Below are 6,095 nucleotides of genomic sequence, written 5' to 3' on the forward strand. Positions count from 1 at the left end.
AGGCGTCCTCTCAATGCTCTGTGGCTCCTCGTAAGTGGCATCCTCTCCAAGCCTTCCCTTCCTCGTCTGCAGCCACAGAATATGGTCTCTAAAGTCCCATTCAGCTCTAAAACCTAGGAAGTGTTCCCCACAACTGAGCAAGTGTATGGGGGGGGGAAGGAGAAGCGACACTGAGGAGTGGTTGTGAACCGTCCTATAGGTGGGTATGTATATATGGCAGGGACATCCCCCTAGGATGACCTCTGGCCCCGTAGGATCGCCCCCTACCGCCGCCCTCTACCGCCACCCCCTCCCCACAGGGATTATTTCCGGACCAGCTTGAGAGATACCATAAAGAAAGGAGTGCTCTGGGATATTCCCAGACCCTCGGAGAAGAAAGACGCGGGGCGGGGGTTGGGTGATGGCGCTTAGGGCACTGGTGGAGCTTCCTGGTTGTTCGGCGCCGCCGCGGGCACCTCGGCGGCCTTGGCGCAGCCCCCATCCCGCCCCAGGCGTGTGCCCGGCGGGCCGGTGGCAGGCGACTGGGAGCCGAGCCCGGCGGGGCCGCGTGCTGGCGCCGCGAGGGAGGGGGAGGCGCTTGCAGCCGTCGTTCGACCGCTTGGACAGCGCCTGCCCAGGCGCCCTTCCTGGGCCCTCCGCCCTGGCGCTCTCTGGCCAGAACCCTGTCCAGCTTCAGGACGTCTGGGGACGCGGCGCTGCAGAGAAAGCAGACCGAGCAAGAGGCCCCATCTCTTTAAGGCTCTGGTCGGGAGAGAGGCTGGGGAGCGTATCAGGTCGTGTCTACATAGGCAGAAAGAAGTGGAGGGCAATCATCCGTTTGATTTTCCAGTAGAAATAATCCGAGATCTGGGTGCAAGAATGATTGTGGTGAATTATCCGGATAATTGGTTCTAATTGAACTCCCCTTTGTGGAGATGGATCTTTCTAAAGGGCCAACGGGGATGACCCAGGGAGCTGCCCTTGGTATGTGGGCTGGCTGAGTGTTTCTGGAACAATATTGATGATGGTGGGCAGTAAGGACGGGCGGCTCCCGGAGTGAATCAACTCTCTGCCTCAGTTTCCTCTTTGCAGAATAGGTAGGCTTGAGAGGTATAGGACCAAATCGTGCAACAGAGGTCAATTCTGTAACCTTTCCTAGCCACACAGCCTCTTCTCCTCACAGTAACCTGTAACTTGCTGGCCTCACAGAACTGGCTGAACCCCGTGGGATTCACACCTCAGGCCTTTCTCCACATCCCTGACCACAGGAAAGGCTAAGAGAACTCTGGAAGTATAGGAGGTGAGCACCCAAAAGCAGGGTCACAACACAGCCTGTGCACCCTGTGCCTCCCAGCCACAGTAAGCCTCAGATCACTTGCAGAAATAGGAATTATTCAGGCACTCCTTACTCACCTCCCACATGACCCAGCTGTGTCCGAATGCCCCATTCACTCTATTTCAGCGAAATAGTTGAGTGTCCGGGGTGAGAGTGAGAGGGAGTCTTGCAAACATGGAATCATCTAGATGTGTTTTCTTTTACATTAAGCTGACACATGAACCCCAAGCTCCCTACCAACTTAGACTCACTTCACAAAGGTCCGGAGTCTGAGCTCTACCACAATGGTGCCTTATAACCTTGAACAAGTCCCTCTGCCTCTACTGGCCTCAGTTTTCTGATCTGCACAGAAGGGACGTACACCAGCTAATTTTGAAACTTGCATCTAACAGCTTAGAAAATTTGCTGGTAGCCAGCACGTGTTCCCAGTTTCCTTTTCCAGGATGCATACACAGGGATCTCAATACCAGGGATGTAGAGGATGGAACCTCCTCTCCCCTCCCACACACCTTGAAATGGGTGCCCAAATGGAAGTGCATTGTAGTGAAGAAGACTCGTCTTGTAGTGGCCTTACTCATTGGCCTCAGGCCAGGAGAAAAGACAGTTGATGCTAGGATCCTTCTGGCCAAAACCACCAGAACATTTGTCGTTATTCTCCCTATGCCAGCCCTGAGCCTGTCCTCACTCTTCTCACCCTAGTGTGCTAAGTTTTCTTCCTTACATACTTTGCAAAGCCTTCCAAGAACCCAGGCATTCTCCTTTCCCCACTCAAGTAAACCTGGAATTTGCACCTCAACATTGTCATCTCCACTTTCTCCTCCAGCCCTAGGGTAGAACAGTCTATAATTTTTCTTTAGAGGTTTGCATTTCTATCCTTGGGGATTCTATCAAGGAGAGTTTTCCATTGATATTGGCTTCCTGGTTGTTTTCACCAGTGCGAAGCAAAAGATGGCAGGCTCAGGAACCAAAATTAGAATCCTGCCTCTGACACTGTGGCCTAGATGATAAACCCTCCTCCCAACCTGAGATAACTGGCCACATGTTCTGCTCCCCTAGGCCCATGGAATTCCAGATAAAGCAGGCTGATTTGACTTGGTATCTAGGCCTCGTTACCTGAGAGCTGTGTGATCTTGAGACACTCTGGGTGTCTCTATTTCACCTATGCCAATAATTATAGTACCTACCTCCAAGAGTTGTGAGATTTCAATGATATGTATGTAGAGCACTCTAGGTCAGGTCCAGAGAAAAAAGGATTAATAAGGAAGTCATGCTCACACAACACACCCAGGAAAGGGTGTGTGGCAGGAGCAGCCTCAGCACTTGGCTTCCTGGAACCACTTCGTGATCATCACTCCAGCCAACGGAGATCCAGTGCCAGTCTGTCTCACTGCCCCAGCACCTAGGGGTGAGTAATTCCTGTCATTTTTGAGAAATGGTGGTGATGCTGGCATATTAAGGTGATGCAGATAGTAACCCAATTTTTAGACATGAACAGTAGCAAGTGAGATAAACTATAGAGGTGTTCTGTGGCCTCCACATGCAAGGGGCTTCAGTCGAGCCACTGGGCTCTGCTTTCTGTGGCTCCCTTGCCACACAGTGGGCCTGATTCTGAGCAAGCCCTTAGGACTTTACTTGGCTAAGACACTTGAATAATGTCGCATTTATCTTCACATGAAGGGAGAAATAAACAGCTCACAAAAGGAGGGTTTGATACCTTCATTCGTAAATGAGGTGGTGGTACTCCCTTTGCCTGTATGTCAAGGGTGTTATGAGAATTAAATCAGATGTTGTTGGGTAATTTGCTTTGCAAGTTTCTCCACATATCAGAGATTCCCTTTTTGCTTTTTCAAATAGCAGTATTCAAACAGTGTTCTGTCTTGTCGTGGGGGTGGGGGAGTGGGAAGAAAAAAGCACTGATCCCCTTTGGTGAGTATCAACCAGAGTACAGACATTGCAGAAAGATGAGAAGGCTTCTTTTTCTCCTCCAATACAATAGGGGATTTAATTTCTGCACCTTCAGGCCCCTTTCCTATATCAGAACATTCTGGAGCTGAACCATACTTCAGATTAGACCTTATCTTCATTCAGCCTCAGGATCTGTAGGGTGAGATGGCTTTCCTAGTGGCCACAGGGGTCTGCTGCCCTGAGATCAGAGACCCTGTGCCTTGAGTCTCCTGCCGCCTTAATTTCCATTCACAGCTGAAGGCCAGGCCAATACCAACTTCACTCAAGCTCAAGAACTATGTATGTGCTCTTGATTGTGTGTTGTCTCTCTGTAAAAAGAGGATATGACTCATCTCTTCGAAAACCAATTTATACTTTCTCTTTTGGGAGAGGGATTGATATTACAAGTGAAACTAGGATTTCCACTGGACAAATAATTTAATAAAGTTATATTTTTAACTTTAGTTAGATTCCGAATCAGGGGCAAAGAGGGTACAAAGATGAACACAAGTCTTGGATTCTGGATTTTGTTACAGGATTTTAAGTGTAATCTTTGAATTTGGGGGTGACTTGAGTTCCAGAAGCAATGGATGCTTTGAGAAAAGTGAGTGTGCTTGGCATTCATAGCCAATATTCATCTTCCGGGAGCTATAATTAATACAGGGCCTCTGTCCTGCTGGGCTGTGTGCTGCTGTAAGCCTGTGCTAGACACTGCCCTACCCAGGGAAAATGAAAAGAACATTACTGCACAATCTACTGCCTCTAAGAATACCCTACCCAAGGTAATTTCAGAAAGGATTGCTGCCTAGCCTGCATTGACTCTGCACCAGCTTTGGAGGGCCTGCTCAGGGGGCAGAATAGCACAAACCATGTATTTGGGCTTGGCTCAGCTTCCTGGTCACAGCAGCCAAGCTTGCACCTGCATTAAGGAATTCAGCCTTCTAACAAATCTATTCACTTTTTCAATATGCTTTAAAAAGAAAAAAAAGTTTGAAAAAACAAAACAAAAAAAGCACAAACTATATTTTATTGTGGCTTTTGGGATAAGGAGGGAATGTGGGGATGGGTGAGGAGGTAATTTGCAGCCACCCTCACAAGTCCTTTTGAAGTTCTCCAAATAAGGAGAAGTAACGCTAAGTCTTTATTTTTTTCTAAAGCCCCATTTACATTATGATTAAATACCTTCCTTGGATGAGCATAAAGAAAGTCGTTAATCTATATAGCTCTCCAAAGAATCAATACATTCTAAACTTTTGTAGGATTTGTTACACTCTATTTTGTTACAGTAGGCCAGCTCCTCTCTGTCTAGGCACATGGCTTTCCTTCCCTCCTCCTCCCCACCTCCTCCAAGAATGAAAATAAAGTAAAGGTCTTTCACGGTAAACAAAACCAGCTGATTCTTCACAGAGAACCCCTGAATAGCTGGAGAAGAAAAAAAAAACTTACAATAAATGGTGCATTTTTTTCTCTGCTGGGTATAGTATTCAAGGATCAGGGCAGTATTCAAACAGAGGTCCATTTTTTGCTCAGCAAGAGAGTTTAGAAAAGAAGCGTGGAGTCCATTCAGAGCTCTCCCCCTTCACAATCGAAGGGCTCTGTGAAACCTATCTTCCATGCCTTGTCAGAGTGTTTCTGGGGACCAATTAGTGCTTTGTTGCACGGCTTCTTTGCTGAATCTTTGAGCTGCAAGAAAAAGCGCTCTTGAGTCTCCCCTTATTTTGACCATTTCAGTCATTACTCAGTGTAATAATTAATATGACAACTGGACGCTGGAGTTTGTATAGAAACACCTCAGCTACAGGAGCAAGTGTGCAGTGGGTGGTAACGAGCCGCACATCAGCCAGAGAAGCCACACACACAAAAAAAGGAATGAATGGCAGGAGAGAAAGAGAAGGAATAAAGATAAAATAGTTGGCACAACGCAGGGGAACATAAAACAGACTCAAATGAGGAGGGGGAGGGGGAAGCGGGGACAATTAGAAGGGGAGGGGGAAAAAACGCCCTACAGAGGTTAACTTATTTTGAAACTGTTTTCTGAATAGAACCGTGGACGTGAGTGACCGGATTTCAGCCCATCAAATCTCCTACCCCCACTTTGTGGATCCTCTTGGAACGCACGGGTGGGGAAGAGGGCTCCAGCAAACTTTAGGTTCTCCCCAGGGTTCTTCTGGAAAGTGTACTCAACATGCTACTCAACCCAATTCCCAGGCCCTTTGCACCGGGTTTGGCTTCTGTTTTTACTTTTGCAAAAAGTCTGTTCCTCTTGGCTCCAACTTCAGTCTTTGGAGTTGTCAATGGAGAAATTAGGGTGCTATGTAGATTCACCAGGCGAGTGCAGTACTACTACCCTGGGGATGAATGTTGGTGAGAAGCCATTCCAGACAGACCCCCAACAACTCTGCTTCGTTGACCCTCAGAACAGTGCCCCGTGGGGCTCCTGAGTCGTAAGGGGTCTCCCTGGTAGCGCGCAGCCGGACCAGGAGCTGTGCTCCGGCCCCCGTGTGGTGCCCAGCTCTGCAGGTTCCCGAAAGTGCGCCCCGGGGTGGAGTTGCAACCCGCTCCGTGACGGCATAATAAATAATTAGAGGGTTTAAGCGTGTTAGCCACAGCTCATGCTAATGAGCCAGATAAGGGTTCACGCTAACCCGAAGTGACAGTTTGCATATAGGAGGGAAAAAGAAAAAAATCCTGATTCCCCCCACCTCACGCACAAACTTGATTGCTCCTTCTCAAATTCATGTCCCCAAATCCCTTCCCCCATTCCTCTGACTTCCCTTTTCTCACATGCCCCCACTTCAGCCACACAACACACACACGATACGTTTTTGACCCTTCC

The 6,095-nt window shown here is 48.3% G+C and overlaps 1 long non-coding RNA gene across 1 annotated transcript; it reads right to left on the minus strand.

Annotated features, from left to right (window-relative positions):
- Window positions 1-3,072: 3,072 nt before the first annotated feature.
- Window positions 3,073-5,765, minus strand: LOC117089525. Its single transcript, XR_004439644.1, has 3 exons — window positions 5,348-5,765; window positions 4,706-4,942; window positions 3,073-3,588 (listed from the first exon to the last, which is right to left on the minus strand). It is a non-coding gene; the product is annotated as an uncharacterized LOC117089525 (long non-coding RNA).
- Window positions 5,766-6,095: the final 330 nt, after the last annotated feature.

Source organism: Trachypithecus francoisi, unplaced genomic scaffold, assembly GCF_009764315.1.
Source record: "Trachypithecus francoisi isolate TF-2019V2 unplaced genomic scaffold, Tfra_2.0 Lachesis_group11, whole genome shotgun sequence".
In the NCBI taxonomy this organism is placed as follows: domain Eukaryota; kingdom Metazoa; phylum Chordata; class Mammalia; order Primates; family Cercopithecidae; genus Trachypithecus; species Trachypithecus francoisi.